Raw genomic sequence first — 21985 nt, 5'->3', positions numbered from 1 at the left:
CCCATCTTCCCAATAGACCCTATGTGTTCCATTTTTCTTGCCTTTGGACTCTTCAGCAGCTTGCTGCCTAAGGCCCTCAAGAGAGGGACAGGTTTCTTGTCCCTTACACAGCTCTTCCCTTGAGGGTCCCCCTGGGCCTAAGAGCTCAACCTGATAAGGTTCAAGTTCCAAAGGCTCAGTTCCCTCAGAGGGCAGAACTTCTTCCTGAGAAGAGAGGTTCCCTTTCTTTTGCTGTGTTGCAGTTGGTTTCCCAACTGACTTTCCCGTTCTCTTGGTAGGCTGGGCCATTTTTCCAGACTCCAGCTCTACTTTTTCACCCTGTGCCTTGCATTGTGCTCTTGTTTTCACACACACCAGTTCAGGGATACCCAGCATGGCTGCATGGGTTTTTAGCTCTACCTCAGCCCATGCTGAGGACTCCAGGTCATTTCCAAGCAGACAGTCCACTGGGATATTTGAGGAGACCACCACCTGTTTCAGGCCATTGACCCCTCCCCATTCTAAAGTAACCATTGCCATGGGATGTACTTTTCTCTGATTGTCAGCGTTGGTGACTGTGTAAGTTTTTCCAGTCAGGTATTGGCCAGGGGAAACCAGTTTCTCTGTCACCATGGTGACACTGGCACCTGTATCCCTCAGGCCCTCTATTCTAGTCCCATTAATTAAGAGTTGCTGTCTGTATTTTTGCATGTTAGGCGGCCAGACAGCTAGTGTGGCTAAATCCACCCCACCCTCAGAAACTAGAGTAGCTTCAGTGTGGACCCTGATTTGCTCTGGGCACACTGTTGATCCCACTTGGAGACTAGCCATACCAGTGTTACCTGGATGGGAGTTTGGAGTGGAACCTTTCTTGGGACAGGCCTTGTCTCCAGTTTGGTGTCCATGCTGTTTACAGCTATGACACCAGGCCTTTTTGGGATCAAAGTTTTTACCCTTGTACCCATTGTTTTGTGAAGAGGCTCTGGGCCCACCCTCCTGTGCAGGTTTTTGGGGGCCTGTAGAAGACTCTTTACTATTTTTAGTTTTGGTTGTCTCATCACCCTTCTGCTGGGGAGTCTTTGTGACCCCTTTCTTTTGGTCACCCCCTGTTGAAGTCTTGGACACCCTTGTCTTGACCCAATGGTCCGCCTTCTTTCCCAATTCTTGGGGAGAAATTGGTCCTAGGTCTACCAGATGCTGATGCAGTTTATCATTGAAACAATTACTTAACAGGTGTTCTTTCACAAATAAATTGTACAGCCCATCATAATTACTTACACCACTGCCTTGAATCCAACCATCTAGTGTTTTCACTGAGTAGTCAACAAAGTCAACCCAGGTCTGGCTCGAGGATTTTTGAGCCCCCCTGAACCTAATCCTGTACTCCTCAGTGGAGAATCCAAAGCCCTCAATCAGGGTACCCTTCATGAGGTCATAAGATTCTGCATCTTGTCCAGAGAGTGTGAGGAGTCTATCCCTACACTTTCCTGTGAACATTTCCCAAAGGAGAGCACCCCAGTGAGATCTGTTCACTTTTCTGGTTACACAAGCCCTCTCAAAAGCTGTGAACCATTTGGTGATGTCATCACCATCTTCATATTTAGTTACAATCCCTTTGGGGATTTTCAACATGTCAGGAGAATCTCTGACCCTATTTATGTTGCTGCCACCATTGATGGGTCCTAGGCCCATCTCTTGTCTTTCCCTCTCTATGGCTAGGATCTGTCTTTCCAAAGCCAATCTTTTGGCCATCCTGGCTAACTGGATGTCCTCTTCACTGGAGTTATCCTCAGTGATTTCAGAGTTGTTGGTCCCTCCTGTGAGGGAACCAGCATCTCTGACTATTATTTGTGGAGTCAGGGCTTGAGAAGCCCTGCTCTCCCTAAGTAGGACTGGAGGGGGGGAATTTCCCTCCAAGTCACTATCTTCATCCTCTGAGTTGCCATCCTCAGAGGGGTTGGCCTTTTCAAACTCTGCCAAAAGCTCCTGGAGCTGTACTTTGGTAGGTTTGGGGCCCATTGCTATTTTCTTTAGTTTACAGAGTGACCTTAGCTCTCTCATCTGTAGATGGAGGTAAGGTGTGGTGTCGAGTTCCACCACATTCACATCTGTGCTAGACATTATGCTTCTAAAAGTTGGAATACTTTTTAAGAAACTAAAACTGGTTCTAGAATCTAGTTCAAACTTTTACAAACTTTTAAACTCTAAAAGAAATGCTAAACAGGATCTAACACAAGGCCCTAGCAGGTCTTTTAAGAATTTAGAAAACTTTTCAAATTGCAAAAATCAATTTCTAATGACAATTTTGGAATTTGTCGTGTGATCAGGTATTGGCTGAGTAGTCCAGCAAATGCAAAGTCTTGTACCCCACCGCTGATCCACCAATGTAGGAAGTTGGCTCTGTATGTGCTATTTCAAAGTAAGGAATAGCATGCACAGAGTCCAAGGGTTCCCCTTAGAGGTAAAATAGTGGTAAAAATAGATAATACTAATGCTCTATTTTGTGGTAGTGTGGTCGAGCAGTAGGCTTATCCAAGGAGTAGTGTTAAGCATTTGTTGTACATACACATAGACAATAAATGAGGTACACACACTCAGAGACAAATCCAGCCAATAGGTTTTTATATAGAAAAATATCTTTTCTTAGTTTATTTTAAGAACCACAGGTTCAAATTCTACATATAATATCTCATTCGAAAGGTATTGCAGGTAAGTACTTTAGGAACTTCAAATCATCAAAATTGCATGTATACTTTTCAAGTTATTGACAAATAGCTGTTTTAAAAGTGGACACTTAGTGCAATTTTCACAGTTCCTAGGGGAGGTAAGTTTTGATTAGTTTTACCAGGTAAGTAAGACACTTACAGGGTTCAGTTCTTGGTCCAAGGTAGCCCACCGTTGGGGGTTCAGAGCAACCCCAAAGTCACCACACCAGCAGCTCCGGGCCGGTCAGGTGCAGAGTTCAAAGTGGTGCCCAAAACACATAGGCTAGAATGGAGAGAAGGGGGTGCCCCGGTTCCGGTCTGCTTGCAGGTAAGTACCCGCGTCTTCGGAGGGCAGACCAGGGGGGTTTTGTAGGGCACCGGGGGGGACACGAGTCCACACAGAAATTTCACCCTCAGCGGCGCGGGGGCGGCCGGGTGCAGTGTAGAAACAAGCGTCGGGTTCGCAATGTTAGTCTATGAGAGATCTCGGGATCTCTTCAGCGCTGCAGGCAGGCAAGGGGGGGATTCCTCGGGGAAACCTCCACTTGGGCAAGGGAGAGGGACTCCTGGGGGTCACTTCTCCAGTGAAAGTCCGGTCCTTCAGGTCCTGGGGGCTGCGGGTGCAGGGTCTCTCCCAGGCGTCGGGACTTTAGGTTCAAAGAGTCGCGGTCAGGGGAAGCCTCGGGATTCCCTCTGCAGGCGGCGCTGTGGGGGCTCAGGGGGGACAGGTTTTGGTACTCACAGTATCAGAGTAGTCCTGGGGTCCCTCCTGAGGTGTTGGATCGCCACCAGCCGAGTCGGGGTCGCCGGGTGCAGTGTTGCAAGTCTCACGCTTCTTGCGGGGAGCTTGCAGGGTTCTTTAAAGCTGCTGGAAACAAAGTTGCAGCTTTTCTTGGAGCAGGTCCGCTGTCCTCGGGAGTTTCTTGTCTTTTCGAAGCAGGGGCAGTCCTCAGAGGATGTCGAGGTCGCTGGTCCCTTTGGAAGGCGTCGCTGGAGCAGGATCTTTGGAAGGCAGGAGACAGGCCGGTGAGTTTCTGGAGCCAAGGCAGTTGTCGTCTTCTGGTCTTCCGCTGCAGGGGTTTTCAGCTAGGCAGTCCTTCTTCTTGTAGTTGCAGGAATCTAATTTTCTAGGGTTCAGGGTAGCCCTTAAATACTAAATTTAAGGGCGTGTTTAGGTCTGGGGGGGTTAGTAGCCAATGGCTACTAGCCCTGAGGGTGGGTACACCCTCTTTGTGCCTCCTCCCAAGGGGAGGGGGTCACAATCCTAACCCTATTGGGGGAATCCTCCATCTGCAAGATGGAGGATTTCTAAAAGTTAGAGTCACCTCAGCTCAGGACACCTTAGGGGCTGTCCTGACTGGCCAGTGACTCCTCCTTGTTATTCTCATTATTTTCTCCGGCCTTGCCGCCAAAAGTGGGGCCTGGCCGGAGGGGGCGGGCAACTCCACTAGCTGGAGTGTCCTGCTGGGTTGGCACAAAGGAGGTGAGCCTTTGAGGCTCACCGCCAGGTGTGACAATTCCTGCCTGGGAGAGGTGTTAGCATCTCCACCCAGTGCAGGCTTTGTTACTGGCCTCAGAGTGACAAAGGCACTCTCCCCATGGGGCCAGCAACATGTCTCGGTTTGTGGCAGGCTGCTAAAACTAGTCAGCCTACACAGATAGTCGGTTAAGTTTCAGGGGGCACCTCTAAGGTGCCCTCTGTGGTGTATTTTACAATAAAATGTACACTGGCATCAGTGTGCATTTATTGTGCTGAGAAGTTTGATACCAAACTTCCCAGTTTTCAGTGTAGCCATTATGGTGCTGTGGAGTTCGTGTTTGACAGACTCCCAGACCATATACTCTTATGGCTACCCTGCACTTACAATGTCTAAGGTTTTGTTTAGACACTGTAGGGGTACCATGCTCATGCACTGGTACCCTCACCTATGGTATAGTGCACCCTGCCTTAGGGCTGTAAGGCCTGCTAGAGGGGTGTCTTACCTATACTGCATAGGCAGTGAGAGGCTGGCATGGCACCCTGAGGGGAGTGCCATGTCGACTTACTCGTTTTGTCCTCACTAGCACACACAAGCTGGTAAGCAGTGTGTCTGTGCTGAGTGAGAGGTCTCCAGGGTGGCATAAGACATGCTGCAGCCCTTAGAGACCTTCCTTGGCATCAGGGCCCTTGGTACTAGAAGTACCAGTTACAAGGGACTTATCTGGATGCCAGGGTCTGCCAATTGTGGATACAAAAGTACAGGTTAGGGAAAGAACACTGGTGCTGGGGCCTGGTTAGCAGGCCTCAGCACACTTTCAATTGTAAACATAGCATCAGCAAAGGCAAAAAGTCAGGGGGCAACCATGCCAAGGAGGCATTTCCTTACAGTGGGTCCTTAGATTCGACATGCAAGAATCCAGCAGGACTTTCATGCATCGTTTACTTGATCTTATGGCCACTGAGACTGTGTAAGGAAATGCCTCCTTGGCATGGTTACCTCCTGACGTTTTGCCTTGTGCTGATGCCAAGTTATGATTGAAAGTGTGCTGGGACCCTGCTAACCAGGCCCCAGCACCTGTGTATTTTCCCTGAACAGTACCTCTGCTTCCACAGTTGGCACAGACCTGGCGTTCAGATAAGTCCCTTGTAAATGGTACCCAGGGAAGGTCTTTAAGGGCTGCAGCATGTATTATGCCACCCTGGATCCCTCACTCAGCACATGCACCCTGCCTCTCAGCCTTTGTGTGCTGGTGGGGAGAAAATGGCTAAGTGGACATGGCACTCCCCTCAGAGTGCCATGCCAACCTCACACTGCCTATGGCATAGATAAGTCACCCCTCTAGCAGGCCTTACAGCCCTAAGGCAGGGTGCACTATACCACAGGTGAGGGCATATGTGCATGAGCACTATACCCCTATAGTGTCTAAGCAAAACCATAGACATTTTAAGTGCAGGGTAGCCATAAGAGTATATGGTCTGCGAGTTTGTCAGACACGAACTCCGCAGTTCCATAATGGCTACACTGAAAACTGGGAAGTTTAGTATCAAACCTCTCAGCACAATAAATGCACACTGATGCTGGTGTGGAATTTATTGTAAAATGCACCCAAAGGGCATGTTAGAGATGCCTCCTGAATACCAATCTGACTTCTAGTTTAGGCTGACCAATTTCTACCAGCCTGCCACAACAAGACTAGTTGCTGGCCACATGGGGAGAGTGCCTTTGTCACTCTGCGGCCAGGAACAAAGCCTGTACTGGGTTGAGGTGCTTCTCACCTCCCCCTGCAGGAACTGTAACTCCTGGCGGTGAGCCTCAAAGGCTCACTCCCTTTGTTACTGCGCCACAGGTCATCCCAGCTAGTGGAGATGCCCGCCCCTCCGGCCACTGCCCTCACTTTTGGCGGCAAGGCTGGAGGAGATAATTAGGAAAACAAGGAGGAGTCACCCACCAGTCAGGACAGTCCCTAAGGTGCCCTGAGCTGAGGTGACCCCTGCCTTTAGAAATCCTCCATCTTGAGATTGGAGGATTCCCCCAATGGGATTAGGGATGTGCCCCTTCCCCTCAGGGAGGAGGCACAAGGAGGGTGTAGCCACTCTCCAGGACAGTAGCCATTGGCTACTGCCCTCCCAGACCTAAACACACCCCTAAATTTAGTATTCAGCTGCTCCCCAGATCCCAGGAAATCAGATTCCTGCAACCTGAAGAAAGAAGGAGGACTGCTGACCTACAAGCCTGCAGAGACGACGGAAGAAGACAACTGCTTTGGCCCCAGCCCTACTGGCCTGTCTCCTGACTCAAAAACCTGCAGCTAGCGACGCATCCAACAGGGACCAGCGACCTCTGAAGCCTCAGAGGACTGCCCTGAATCCCAGGACCAAGAAACGTCCGTGAGCAGCCGCTCTGCTCAACAACCTGCAACAAACTCGCAACTTTTCGGCAACTTCAAAGACCTCACTCTTTCCGCCGGAAGCGTGAGACTTCACACTCTGCACCCAACGCCCCCGGCTCGAGATCCAGAGAACCAACACCACAGGGAGGACTCCCCGACGACTGCGACCCCGTGAGTAGCCCAAGATGACCCCTCTGGACCCCTACAGCGACGCCTGCAGAGAGAATCCAGAGTCTCCCCCTGACCGCAACTGCCTGTAACAAGGGACCTGACGCCTGGACAAAGCACTGCACCCGCAGCCCCCAGGACCAGAAGGAACCGAACCTCAGTGTAGGAGTGACCCCCCAGGTGACCCTCTGCCTAGCCCAGGTGGTGGCTGGCCCGAGAAACCCCCCTGTTCCCTGCCTGCACTGCTAGAGTGACCCCCCGGGCCCCTCTATTGAAACCAATACAAAACCCGATGCCTGCTTTGCACACTGCAGCCAGCCTCCCCTGTGCCAATGAGGGTGTGTTTTGTGTGTCCCTCCCTCCCTTCCCCACCCAGTGCTCTACAAAACCCCCCTGGTCTGCCCCTGAGGACGCAGGTACTTACCTGCTGGCAGACTGGAACCGGTGCACCCCTGTTCTCCATAGGCACCTATGTGTTTTGGGCACCTCTTTGACCTCTGCACCTGACTGGCCCTGAGCTGCTGGTGTGGTAACTTTGGGGTTGCCTTGAACCCCCAAAGGTGGGTTGCCTATGCCCAGGAACTGAGACCTGTAAGATTCTTACTTACCTCACAATCTAACCAATACTTACCTCCCCCCAGAACTGTTGATTTTTGCCCTGTCTACTTTTAAAATAGCTTATTGCCATTTTAACAAAAACTGTTTATGTTATTGCTCTATTTCAAAGTTCCTAACTTACCTGTGTGGAGTACCTTGCTTTTTATTTATTTACTTCAAATCTTGAACTTGTGGTTCTAAATTAAGAAAAGATACTTTTCTACATGAAAACTATTGGCCTGGAGTTAAGTCTGAGTGTGTGTTCCTCATTTATTGCCTGTGTGTGTACAGCAAATGCTTAACACTACCCTCTGATAAGCCTACTGTTCCACCACACTACTACAAAATAGAGCATTAGAATTATCTAATTTTGCCAATATCTTATAGAGACTTCTAGCTTCAGCTTCCTTACCTTAGAATTCCCTGGCGTCAGCTTCGAATCCGGAGTTTTTTCTGAGCAGTACCCTGCGCGCGGTCGGACGGTGTCGTTCGGATCCGCGTGCGTTGACTAGCTCCGCGTGCGTCGTCAGCGTCGTTGGAGTCGTCTATGACGTCACGGTTGTCTATATAGACGCCGTCTCGGCGCGCGTACGTCAGTTCTTTTCCTTCCTCGCCAGTTAAGCGCAGTTTTGGAAAGAGCTACCCTGCTTCGACGGTTTGTCAGCGCTTTTTTGACTGTTTGGAGTCATGTCTTCGAGAAGGATTCAAGCCGTGTGGTGCGTGTCATCGCACCACGTCGGGGACGGATCCGCACCGAGTTTGTCTTTGGTGCCTGGACAAGGACCACGATTCCACCTCGTGCTCCGATTGTCGGGCCATGGCGCCGAAGGCCTTGAGGGAGAGATCCCTTAAGCTTCTTGCGGCCCGACATTCGTCTTCGTTCGGCGCGACGCCGCAGAGGTCACGGTCTCGCAGTAGGAGGAGGTCGCGGCACAGCTTCCTGAGCCCCAAGTCCTCTTCCTCGCATTCGAGGTCATCGGAAGGTAAGAGGCACAAAAAGAAGAAGTCCAAGTGGACTTCGACTTCGCCACGCCCGTCGACCAACGAGGCGTCTAGGGAACGTCGACGTTCTGAGCGCAGTTCTGCGGAGCCGTCGCCAGGGTCGACTCCGTGTCTCCCCCCCCCCCCCCTTTCCGGGGACCGGATTGACCCCCGCTCAAATTAAAGAATTCTACGAGGCCATGCGTCTCGTCTTTGAGCGGGCTGTACCCTCGGGTGGGTCTTTGGGCCCCGCAGGGTCAGCAGGGGCCCCTTCAGATTGGACGCCGGCGGCTTCGGCCTCAGCGCCGTTGGGGACCTCAGGATCCGATAACGGATCGGGACCGGCGCCGGTCTCTCACAGTCGACCTCCTTCGGCGCCGGGTCCAACGTCGACGATTACGCCACCGGCGCCCACCGGTGGCAGCCCCATCCTTATTCCGGATGATCCGGAGCGACGTCGTACGACTCCGACGGAGCCGATTCGGCCCAGATCATTGTCTGAGCATTATTTGGAACAGCCAAACGCAGGAGAGGAATTGGAGGGGTCTGAGGACCCTCTAGAATCAGGACTGGTATGAGGATCTAGGGGAGGCCAGTGGACTGGACACATCTCCAGGTACTGGTATGCTCTCTCCTCCTAATGTGGCTACGGAGGAGGGGGCTTCTTTCGCTATGGTGGTGCGTAGGGCAGCTGAGGTCTTGGACCTAGATTTGCCTACGGTGCCAGTCAGGACAAATATCCTGACAGAAGTGCTTCAGCCGGGGGTGTCAACATCGGAACCATTGTTGCCCTTCAATGAGGCTCTTACAGACGTCCTTCTGGGTACGTGGTCCAAACCCAGCACAGGGGCTCCTGTGAATAGGACGGTTGGCCGCCGCCATAGACCCGCTCCCAGCGACCCTAGTTTCATGACACAACACCCCACTCCTGAGAGCTTGGTTGTCCAAGCCTCTACTTCCCTTTCGCTCCCCCGGATAGGGAATGCAAGAGGCTGGATCAGCTTGCGAAGAAGATGTTTTGTTCTTCCAGCCTGGCATTGAGGTCTGTAAACACCTCTTGCCTATTGGGCCGTTATTCCCATACTTTATGGGATACGGTGGCGCAAGTGCTGCCCCAGGTCCCGGAGGGCGTACGGGACACTCTAACCCAGGCTGTAAAGGATGGGAGAGATGCAGCCAAGTTTACAATCCGGTGTGGCTTGGACACGACCGACTCGCTGGGCAGAGCGATTTCATAGTCAGTGGCCCTTCGTCACCACACCTGGCTACGTTCTGCTGGTTTTTCAGGGCATGTCCAGTCCAGCTTGATGGACATGCCTTTTGATGGCTCTCGCCTTTTTGGCGAAAAGGCAGACTCCGCGCTTGAGAGGTTCAAGGATTCTCGAGCCACGGCCAGATCCTTGGGCCTTTCAACGCCGGCACAACAGCAGTCTGTCTTTCGCCCTTTCCGAGGCTTCGGGAGGGGCGTGGTACCACGCCAGCCACAGTTTAGCCACCGTCCTCAGGCTTCACAGCATCCCGGAAGAGGACGTGGTCGTGGTACCATCAGACCCAGAGGGTCTGGCCAGAGGTCAACTGACACACAGCCCCCCTCCACTGCGCCCAAGCCCTCCTAGTGTGGTTCTGCGGGGTCACGTCTGTCCAGTTGGAGGGAGGATTTGTTTTCATCTCCCTCACTGGCTTTCCATCACCACGGACAAGTGGGTCCTGCAGATGATACGGAGGGGCTACTCCCTTCCCTTCCAGTCTTTTCCTCCTTCTATCCCTCCAACAAAGGAATGGCTGATGGAGGACCATTTAGCTTTGCTCTGCAAGGAAGTTACGGCTCTTTTGGCCAAGGGAGCCATAAAAAGAGTCCCGATATCAGAAGTAGACCGTGGTTGTTATTCCCGCTACTTTCTGATTCCCAAAAAGAAAAAAGGCCTTCGCCCCATTTTGGATTTAAGGGACATCAATCTCTTCCTCAAGAAGGAGAAATTCAAGATGCACACTCTTGCTCAGGTTTTGTCTGCCCTAGACCAAGGAGACTGGATGGTAGCGTTGGATTTGCATGATGCGTATTTCCATATTCCTATCCTGCCAAGCCACAGGCGTTACCTGCGGTTCAAGGTGGGCCATGAGCACTTTCAGTTTACCGTGCCTCCTTTCGGTCTCACCAGTGCCCCTCGGGTGTTCACAAAGGTGATGGCGTGGTGGCAGCTCATTTGCGCAGGTCAGGGATTTCAGTCTTCCCCTACCTGGACGATTGGCTGTTGAAGGCTCCTACGCCCCAGGCTCTCGTCACCCACCTCCACACAACGGCGGACCTCTTGCATTCGCTGGGGTTCACTATAAATGTGCCGAAGTCACACCTGACTCCCTCTCAGAAGCTCTTTCATCAGAGCTGTTCTGGACTCAGTGCAGTATCAGGCTTATCCTCCCGATCAGCGGGTTCAGGATATTCAGGTTATGATTCTGATGTTTCAGCCTCTATCCTGGATCTCGGTGAGACAGACTCTGAGGCTGCTGGGACTCATGGCCTCCTGCATCCTGTTGGTCAAGCATGCCAGATGGCGCACGAGGGCTCTGCAGTGGGACCTTAAGTTCCAATGGGCACAGCATCTGGGAAATCTTACCGACGTGGTTCAGATCTCGGAGAGGACTGCGGAAGATCTGCAGTGGTGGTTACTGAAATGCGAGTGGGTCAAGGGCAGACCCCTCTCCCTTCCCCAACCAGATCTAAGGGTAGTGACAGATGCGTCACTTCTGGGATGGGGCGGCCATCTGGGGGAGGTGGAGATGAGAGGTCACTGGTCTCCGGCGGAATCTGGGTTCCACATCAACTTGTTGGAGCTTCGGGCGATCCGACTAGCATTAGAACCATTTCTTCCTGTTGTGAAAGGGAAGGTGCTGCAGGTGTTCATGGACAACACTACCGCAATGTGGTACTGCAACAAGCAGGGCGGTGTGGGGTCGTGGACCCTTTGTCAAGAGGCTTTACGCCTCTGGACATGGCTGGAACAGCAGGGCATGACCCTGGTGGTTCAACACCTGGCAGGTTCTCTGAACGCCAGAGCAGACGAACTCAGCCAAAAATGCTTAAAGGATCACGAATGGTATCTCCATCTGGGGGTGGCGCAAGGACTCTTTCAGCAGTGGGGAGAGCCTTGGTTAGATCTGTTCGCGTCCGCAGAGAGCGCGCAATGTCAGCAGTTTTGCGCGTTGGTGTTTCCAAGGGGGCTATCGCTAGGCGACGCTTTTCGTTGCGAGTGGAGTTCAGGCCTCCTGTACGCTTTTCTGCCTATACCACTTCTGCCCAGAGTTCTCAAAATCAACAACGACCGGGCCCAAGTAATCCTTGTGGCTCCGGATTGGGCACGGAGAGTTTGGTATCCAGAGCTTCTCAAAATGAGCATCGGTCCTCCAATCAGGCTGCCTCTTCGGGAGGATCTTCTGTTGCAGCAGCAGGGGAAGGTTCTCCACCCGAACCTGTCAACTCTGCGCCTTCTTGTGTGGAGATTGAGCGGTGCAGGAAGTTGGCTCTGTATGTACTATTTCAAAGTAAGAAATAGCATGCACAGAGTCCAAGGGTTCCCCTTAGAGGTAAGATAGTGGCAAAAAGAGATAATTCTAATGCTCTATTTTGTGGTAGTGTGGTCGAGCAGTAGGCTTATCAGAGGAGTAGTGTTAAGCATTTGTTGTACAACACAGGCAATAAATGAGGAACACACACTCACAGACAATTTCAGGCCAATTGGTTTTTGTATAGAAAAATATATTTTCTTAGTTTATTTTAAGAACCACAGGTTCAAAATTTACAAGTAATACTTCAAATGAAAGGTATTTCATGTAGGAACTTTGAATTAGCAAAATAGCATATACAGTTTTCACATAAATGAAAAATAGCTATTTTAAAACTAGACACAGTGCAATTTTCAACAGTTCCTGGGGGAGGTAAGTGTTTGTTAGTTTTTGCAGGTAAGTAAACCACCTACAGGGTTCAGGTTTGGGTCCAAGGTAGCCCACCGTTGGGGGTTCAGAGCAACCCCAAAGTTACCACACCAGCAGCTCAGGGCCGGTCGGGTGCAGAGGTCAAAGAGGTGCCCAAAACACATAGGCTTCAATGGAGAAAGGGGTGCCCTGGTTCCAGTCTGCCAGCAGGTAAGTACCCGCGTCTTCGGAGGCCAGACCAGGGGGGTTTTGTGGGGCACCGGGGGGACACAAGTCCACACAAAAAGTACACCCTCAGCGGCACGGGGGCAGCCGGGTGCAGTGTGCAAACAGGCGTCGGGTTCGCAATAGGAATCAATGGGAGACCAGGGGGTCTCTTCAGCGATGCAGGCAGGCAAGGGGGGGGCTCCTCCGGGTAGCCACCACCTGGGCAAGGGAGAGTGCCACCTGGGGGTCGCTCCTGCACTGGTGGTCGGATCCTTCAGGTCCTGGGGGCTGCGGTTGCAGAGTCTTTACCAGGCGTCGGGTCTTTGAAGCAGGCAGTCGCGGTCAGGGGGAGCCTCGGGATTCCCTCTGCAGGGGTCGCTGTGGGGGCTCAGGGGGGACAACTCTGGCTACTCACGGTCTCGTAGTCGCCGGGGAGTCCTCCTGTGGTGTTTGTTCTCGACAAGTCGAGCCGGGGGTGTCGGGTGCAGAGTGCAAAGTCTCACGCTTCCGGCGGGAAACGTGTGTTGTTTCAAAGTTGCTTCTTTGTTGCAAAGTTGCAGTCTTTGGGGAACAGAGCCGTTGTCCTCGGGAGTTCTTGGTCCTTCTAGATGCAGGGTAGTCCTCTGAGGCTTCAGAGGTTGCTGGACCCTGGGAACGTGTCGCTGGAGCAGTGTCTTTAGAAGTGGGGAGACAGGCCGGTAGAGCTGGGGCCAAAGCAGTTGGTGTCTCCGTCTTCTCTGCAGGTTTTCAGTTCAGCAGTCCACTTCTTCTTAGGTTGCAGGAATCTGAGTTTCTAGGTTCTGGGGAGCCCCTAAATACTGAATTTAGGGGTGTGTTTAGGTCTGGGGGGTTAGTAGCCAATGGCTACTAGCCCTGAGGGTGGCTACACCATCTTTGTGCTTCCTCCCTGAGGGGAGGGGGCACATCCCTAATCCTATTGGGGGAATCCTCCATCTGCAAGATGGAGGATTTCTAAAAGTCAGTCACCTCAGCTCAGGACACCTTAGGGGCTGTCCTGACTGGCCAGTGACTCCTCCTTGTTTTTCTCATTATCTCCTCCGGCCTTGCCGCCAAAAGTGGGGCCGTGGCCGGAGGGGGCTGGCAACTCCACTAGCTGGAGTGCCCTGGGGTGCTGTAACAAAGGGGGTGAGCCTTTGAGGCTCACCGCCAGGTGTTACAGTTCCTGCAGGGGGAGGTGAGAAGCACCACCACCCAGTACAGGCTTTGTTACTAGCCACAGAGTGACAAAGGCACTCTCCCCATGTGGCCAGCAACATGCCTGGTGTGTGGCAGGCTGCTAAAACTAGTCAGCCTACACGGATAGTCGGTTAAGGTTTCAGGGGGCACCTCTAAGGTGCCCTCTGGAGTGTATGTTACAATAAAATGTACACTGGCATCAGTGTGCATTTATTGTGCTGAGAAGTTTGATACCAAACTTCACAGTTTTCAGTGTAGCCATTATGGTGCTGTGGAGTTCGTGCATGACAGACTCCCAGACCATATACTCTTATGGCTACCCTGCACTTACAATGTCTAAGGTTTTGCTTAGACACTGTAGGGGCATAGTGCTCATGCACCTATGCCCTCACCTATGGTATAGTGCACCCTACCCTAGGGCTGTAAGGCCTGCTAGAGGGGTGACTTACCTATACCTGTAGGCAGTGTGAGGTGGGCATGGCACCCTGAGGGGAGTGCCATGTCCACTTAGTCGTTTTATCCCCACTAGCACACACAAGCTGGCAAGCAGTGTGTCTGTGCTGAGTGAGGGGTCCCCAGGGTGGCATAAGACATGCTGGCATCAGGGCCCTTGGTACCAGAGGTACCAGAGGTACCAGTTACAAGGGACTTACCTGGATGCCAGGGTGTGCCAATTGTGGAAACAAAGGTACAGGTTAGGGAAAGAACACTGGTGCTGGGGCCTGGTTAGCAGTCCTCAGCACACTTTCAAATCATAACTTGGCATCAGCAAAGGCAAAAAGTCAGGGGGTAACCATGCCAAGGAGGCATTTCCTTACAAGCGGCGACAGTTGATGGTTTATGACCTCCCTCCCGAGGTCTGCGATGTCATTCTGGCAGCCAGGCGTCCATCAAATAAGTCGATCTACGTCTGCCGTTGGAAATGTTTTGTTTCTTATTGTTCAGAGAGGTCTATTGATCCTCTTTCTTTTTCTCTATCTAACATCCTTTTGTTTATTTTGTCTCTCGCCCAGCAGGGTTCCTCCTTGGGGACTCTCAAGGGCTATCTTGCAGCCTTATCGGCTTTTCTTCAGTTGCCTGATCAACCATCTCTGTTTAAATCGCCTATAGTACAGAGGTTTTTGAAAGGGCTTGTACATCTGTTCCCGCTTCTGCCTTTCATAATGCCCCAGTGGGATCTTAATCTGGTTCTTACCTTCCTTATGTGTGCTCCTTTCGAGCCCTTGCATAACTGTCCTCTCCGGCTGCTCACTATTAAGACAGCCTTTTTGGTGGCAATTACATCTGCCAGGAGAGTGAGTGAGCTGCAGGCTTTATCTTCTAAACCTCCTTATCTAATGATATATCCTGACAAGGTGGTGTTAAGAACTCGTGCCTCTTTTCTCCCCAAGGTGGTGACCCCTTTTCATCTGGGTCAAAATATCACCCTGCCCACCTTCTTTGCACCACCGCATCCTTCTAAGGAAGAGGAGCGTCTCCATCGACTGGACCCAAAAAGAGCGTTATCGTTCTACCTTGACTGCACTAAAAAGTTCCGGGTGGACGACCAACTCTTTGTGGGGTACGTTGGTGCAAAGAAGGGTCGGGCAGTACAGAAACTATCCATTTTGCGCTGGGTCGTTCTCTGTATAAAAATATGCTACGCTTTGGCTAAGAAGCAGCCTCCCGAGGGCTTGAGGGCTCATTCCACTAGGGGGAAAGCTGCAACCACTGTGTTAGCACGTGGTGGACATATGTCAGGCCGCAACGTGGGCTTCTTTACACACGTTTGCGAAGCACTACTACCTGGATAGCCAGGTGAGAAGAGATGGGCATTTTGCCCGTTCTGTCTTGCAGGACTTCCTAGTTTAAAAAAATAAAAATCTCCTTCAGACCCACCACCAGGGGTTATAGCTTGGGTATCTATTCTAAGGTAAGGAAGCTGCAGCTAGAAGTCTATATCAGATGAACAAGTTACTTACCTTCAACAACGAGGTATCTGGTAGAGACTCTATCTAGCTGCAGATTCCTTACACCCGCCCCTCCCTCCCCGCTCTGGGGAAATTTTTTCTCATGTACATATGTATAGGTTTCTATGTGAACATATGTATAGGTTTCATTTTGGCAACTTTTGCCTTTCTTACAAGCATGAAAGTGTTTTTCTCCAAACAGTCAAAGAGGTTAAAAGTGTATTGGTTGGTTCTTCCATGACTCTGTGCTTCTGGTGCGGGAAGTTGTGGAAAAGAACTGACATACGCGCGCCGAGACGGCATCTATATAGACAACCGTGACGTCATAGACGACTCCAACGATGCTGACGACGCACGCGGAGCTGGTCGACGCACGCAGATCCGAACGACGCCGTCCAACGGCGTGCGCGCTTGGTACTGCTCAGAAAAAGCTCTGGATTCGAAGCTGACGCCATGGAATTCTAAGGTAAGGAATCTGCAGCTAGATATAGTCTCTACCAGATACCTCGTTACCGAAGGTAAATAACTTGTTCATCTTACCTCTAAGGGGAACCCTTAGACTCTGTACACACTATCTCTTACTTTGAGATAGTATATACAGAGCCAACTTCCTACAGACTGCAACTGGACCGTCCAGGAACCGGCAATCTGCAACTTCAGCAATGACTCCGCTCTGCAACATTGTTTCTCTGGCTCCGTCCAGCAACTGCAACAGTTCCCCGGCTGTGCATCGTCCGAGGACGGCGAGTTTTCATCCTGCACAAGAAGTAAGAAGGAATCTCCCTTGGAGTGAAGGAGTCACTCCCTTGCACCAACTGCAACGAAAACCGGCTAAGTGGATCAGTTTTCCTCCAGAACTGTGTAGGTCCTGCTTTACGGTAGTGGTCTGGAGTGGCTCCATTGGTGCTCTCTACCAGCTGTCTAACTTGGGAGATAAGGATCAGGAGAACCCTCAACCACCCATGAGGGTGACAAGTTTCATCACTGGGCTGTCTCCTCGTCAGACCGGTGCTGCGATGTCTGGCGGACCATCCCGGCAGCCGGGATGGTGCTGAACCGAAGGCAATTTGCCAGGTTAGGGTCTGAAACGAATACTGACTGTGAAAGCAGAAAACAAAGGAAACAAAATGTTTGTGAATAAGTGTAGGAGAGAATGAGAGAGTTAAAATTAGCTCTGAACCTTAAACATCACTTTAATGAGTCAGGGGAAAGGTTCAGGCCAAGGTTAAAATCATACAGAGTGCCTACGGGAATAATGTTCCACTACACTCTACAGAGGGAAAAAGATAGTGTACCTAATGCTGTCGAAATATGGTCAACATGTTTCGCGGCTTAATGGTCAACGAATGATCCCATGACGCTTCATCAGGACCCAGAATACTACTACTCCTATCCAAAATTTACAAAAAAGTGCTAAGATGTCACTTACAGAATGAAGACAAGTTGTCAACGTCAGTTGGTCAATCAGTCACCCATCCCATAGTCGAGAATGAGCTTCCTAGGAACGCGCTAGCCGCAACCAAAGGAGAATTATTTTTCTATCCCCCGGTCAAACAGAAGACCTGCCCTCTGCTGTGCGCCTGAAAAAGTAGTAGTAGTATTCTATGCTTTGTGGACTGGCCTGCAGTTGCTGTTTCTGCCTGAAAAGAGTGCAAAGGGTAAACTTTGCTGTGTGTCCTGCTTGAGAAAATTCTCCAAAGACTTGGAGTAGAGCTTGCCTCCTGTTGGAAGTCTCAGGGACACCAAAGACTTCAGTTTCCTCGACCTGCAGCACTGGGAACTGTGCGTTTTGTGCTATTCAAGAGGAGAAAGCACTGCAACGCCGGCAACGACGCCGCTGGTCTGCCGACGCCACACGGAGTCTCATTGCCCTGCTTCGCACCGCAACCCTGGTCTCCCTGACGCCGTCATCGGATGACTTCACTGAGCCGCTGCTCTCATCGTGACCTGTGGGCCTCGCACTCCGGCATTGGCTGCTCACACCGCAGCCTGGGCATCCCAGACGACGCCGCTCTTGCTGACACTGGCGCCGCTGCCTGCACCGTGGCCTGTGGACACTGCTCGTGAGGTACACGAAGCACCATCCTGTCCCGCTCCGCAGTCCTGGTCCCCTGACGCCAGCACCATCGACTCCTGTGTCGTCACCAGGCATCCTGCCTGCACCGTGGTCTGTGGACACCGCTCGTGAGGGTCACGAAGCACCGTCCCGTCCCATCCCGCACTGCTGGCTTGGGCCTAAGGACAACAGCGCTTCAGCAACGACGATGCTGTTGCCTGCACCGTGACCTATGGACACCGCACGTCGCACCGCCCCTCTTCACACCGCAGCCCTGGTTTCACTGGACGCCGTCACCGAGCCGCTGCATGCACCTTGACATGTGGGCACCGCACGCCGCATCGTTCCACTTCGTACCGCAGTCCCAACACCATCCACGCCGGCGCACCTGACTTCATGAGCCTGGAGTTCCATCTGCAACGTGTGACCTCAAGGGCCTTGACGACTCCTGCACCGACTCCGAACCCGATACTGCAACGTCAATGACGCGGCCCTCCAGGGCTCACCGCAAGGATCACAACGCCCTGCAAATCCAAGGTACTGTTCGCTGGTCTTCCCGACACCGTAGCTGGCCCGCAATGCCACGGCCGGCCTGGACTGTTGGTTTTGTTGATCACGACGCAGTGATAGCCCCTGGTGGAGCTATTGACTTCAAGGAACTGTAGTTTTAAGTAAATATTTCATTATTCATATTTTTCTTACTGTATGTTGGATTCTTATCGTATTTGGTCTTGTTTTATATAGATAAATATTGGCTATTTTTCTATAACTGTTGTGGTGTGCTTTTGTAGTGTTTTACTTATTACTGTGTGTTAGGTGCAAATGCTTTACATATTGCCTCTGAGATAAGCCTGACTGCTCATGCCAAGCTACCAAGGAGGTGAGCAGGGGTTATCTGAGTGGGTATCTCCCTTATCCTAACTAGAGTGAGGGTCCCTACTTGGACAGGGTGAAAACCGGCTGCCAACTAGAGACCCCATTTCTAACAGTAATGTTAAGTATTTGTTGTACATACACAAGCAATAAGTGAAAACACACACTCAATGACTTAACTCCAGGCCAATAGGTTTTTATATAGAAAACTATTCTTTTGTTAATTTATTTCTAGAACCACAAGATTAATTTAGCAGGTATATACATTAAATGAAAGGTACTTTCCACAGTAATAGTTAGAACTTTGAATGGAATCAACAATGTACACGGTTTTCTTTAAAATGGCAAAAAGCTATTTTAAAAGTGGACACTGAATTTTCAACAGTTCCTGGTGGAGGTAAGTAAAGTACAGTTTTTTAGGTAAATAACAAACCTAAGGGTTCAATACCCGGAGCATAGGTAGTCCACTGTTGGGGGTTCAAGATAACCCCAAACACCCAGCAACACAGGGTGCAGAGGACAAACAGGAGCCAAAATAAATGGACCCCTGTGGAGACAGGGGATACTCCAGTTCCAGTCTACTTGCAGGTGAGTACCCGCGTTGTAGGAGGGCAGACCAGGGTGATTTGAAGGAGTACTGGAGGGGCCCCAAGTAGGCACAAAAACCACACCCTCAGTGGCACGGGTGCGCCCAGGTGCAGTTTGCAAACAGGGCGTCGGGTTCTCAATAGAACCCTATGGAGGGACCCAGGAGTCACTTAGGTGCTGCAGGCAGGGCACATTGGGGCCTCTCAGGCAAGCCACCAACTGGGCAAGGGTGAGGGCCGCCTGCCGGTCGTTGCTGCACAAGTGGTCGGTTCCTTTTGGGCCTGGGGGCTGCGGGTGCATTGCTTCTCCAGGCGACAGATATCTTCTTCCCGGGCAGTCGGGGGAGGAGGTCCTCGGGATTCTCTCTGCAGGCATCTTCGTGGGGGTGTAGAGAGGTCAGCCCAGGGTGGACACATTGTCGGAATTGCCTGGGGATCCTCTCTGGCTAGTTGTTTTTTCTGGACACGGGCCAGGGGCATCGGGGGCATAGTAGTTGGACTCATGCTTCTGGAGTGAGGTGAGAATCCCTTTAAAGGTGGTGTCTTTTGTCTTATTTTTGGACAGGTACGCTGTCCACAGGAGTTTCTTGCTCCTCGGTGATGCAGGCATTCCCCTGGAGGCTTTTCAAGGGTCGCTGGCCCTGCAGAACACGTTACTTCTTTTCTTGCAGCTTTTTGAAGCAGGAGACGGGCTGGTAGGGCTGGGGCCGAGTCAGTTGGTGTCTCTTTCTCTTCTCTGCGGGGTTTTCAGCTCAGCAGTCCTTCTTTCTTGAGGTCATCAGGAATCTGAAGAGCTGGGTTCAGGGTTGCCCCTAAATACTAAATTTAGGGGTGTGTTAGGGTCGAGGGGCAATAGCCAATGGCTACTGTCCCTGAAGGTGGCTACACCCTTCTTGTGCCCACTCCCTGTGGAGAGGGGGGCACATCCCTATCCCTATTGGTCCTTATCCTCTGAAGTAAGATGGAGGATTTCTTAAGGAGAATGTCACTTCAGCTCTGGACACCTCAGAGGTGGTCCTGGTTGATGGGGTGACTACTCCTTGTTTTTCTCATTATCCCTCTGGACTTGCTGCCAAAAGTGGGGGCGGGCTTCTCCACTGGCTGGAGTGCCCTGGGGCATTGTAAAATCAGGGTTGCACCTTTGAGGCTCACCACCAGGTGTTACAGTTCCTGCGGGGGAGGTGTGAAGCACCTCCACCCAGGACAGGCTTTGGGAGTGCACAAAGGCACTCACCCCATGTGGTCAGAAACTCGTCTGGAAGTGGCAGACTGGTACAGACCGGTCAGCTTTACACTAGCAGTTGGGCTAACAACTGTGTTTATTTTTAAATAAATTCCTCACCTATGGTATAGTGCACCTGTTAGGCCAGCTAGAGGGGTGACTTACCTATGCCACAGGCAGTGGTTTGTTAGAGTGCCATGTCGACTTTGTCTTTTCGCCCCACTAGCACACACAAGCTGCAAAGCAGTGTGCGTGTACTGAGTGAGGGGTCCCTGAGGGTGGCATAATACATGCTGCAGCCCTTAGGGACCTTCTCTGGCCACTGGGCCCTTGGTACCAGGGGTACCTCCTACAAAGGACTTAACTGTGTGCCAGGGCTGTGCCAATTGGGGTAACAAAGGTACAGTTTTAAGGAAAGAACACTGGTGCTGGTGCCTGGTTAGCAGGGTCCCAGCACACTTCCAATCAAAGCTGGTATTAATACTAGGCAAAAAGTGTGGGGTGACCATGCCAATAGTGGCATTTTCCTACATTGAGTGTATATTCTAAGGTAAGGAATCTACAACTAGAAGTCTCTATCAGATGACCAAGTTACTTACCTTCGGTAATGATTTATCTGGCAGAGACATATTCTACTTGCAGATTCCTTACCGATCCACCCATCCTTCCCGCTTGTGAACTAATTTCTAGGGACAGGCATTTCCCTTTCAGGGCCCTAGCTCTGGCGCATCAGTTTCAGCGTTCTTCATAGCTCTGCGCTATTGGCATGGAAAGCTGTGAAAAGAAACTGACGTCAGTGCACGAGTGTGGTGATTAAGTATGACCGCGCAAGCGACGTGACCTGTTGTAATCTATCGGTGGGCTTTTAACCATGCCCAGTGCACGGCCATCACTATCACTTGTTTGTGTGCTTGCCTTTCAAAAACCCTTCATCATTGGTAAATGCTTTATGTTTGTCCATCCTTGGAGCGGTGGTGTTACTGCCTTGGAGACCAACCCTGTTACATGGATAATTGCACGATTGCCAATACGTTTGACTGCAAGCGAACTTCTTTTTCCTTTTGTGTCTCTCAAATGCGAGAACCATTGCATTGCAAATGCTTGTTTTAAGTGCATTAGCCCTGGTACATTATAGTGCTTTATGAAATTAATTTTAGCCACACTGCAAAGCATCCGTGCTGCTGTACATATCTACAAAACATTGTCCGTCAGTAGCTCTCGTAGGCGCGACCTATTGGCTTTGTCAATTCTTGTTTATTCAAGAGATAGCATTCCAACGGGGCTTACCTATGGTTCATCTTTTTATCACCCAGTTAAGCTGAGTGAGTTCAAATTTCTAGTATTTCAGTCCTTTTGAAGGTTACTTTTTCACATTTTCTGTTTGTCAGTAAGAAAATGTTTTTGATATATAATACGCAGACCCTCGGAACATAGTTGTCTCCTGTTTATCGATCTTTGCTCCTCCATAATTAAATGTGTTGTAGGAAATTTCTGAGTTTTGTTTTAGGTGTCATATGCCTCACTCCGGTAAGCTGTGTGTGGAATAAGTCAATTTGTGTAGGGATACGGACAGCGTTTTAAATTAAAATAGAGAAGCACTGGTACTCAATTCAGAGTATCTATTTGGTCCTGAAAATTGCCAATACTCTCCCGTTAAATGTTTA

General features: G+C 51.0%; 1 protein-coding gene across 3 annotated transcripts in view; it reads left to right on the top strand.

Annotated features, from left to right (window-relative positions):
* Nucleotides 1–21985, top strand: part of SETD2 (SET domain containing 2, histone lysine methyltransferase) — a 1164442-nt gene that overhangs the window by 730814 nt on the left and 411643 nt on the right. The gene's annotated exons all lie outside the window — the stretch shown is intronic.

The sequence above is a fragment of the Pleurodeles waltl genome, chromosome 10 (genome assembly GCF_031143425.1).
Source record: "Pleurodeles waltl isolate 20211129_DDA chromosome 10, aPleWal1.hap1.20221129, whole genome shotgun sequence".
NCBI lineage: Eukaryota > Metazoa > Chordata > Amphibia > Caudata > Salamandridae > Pleurodeles > Pleurodeles waltl.
This window is presented reverse-complemented; position numbering and strand designations above follow the sequence as displayed.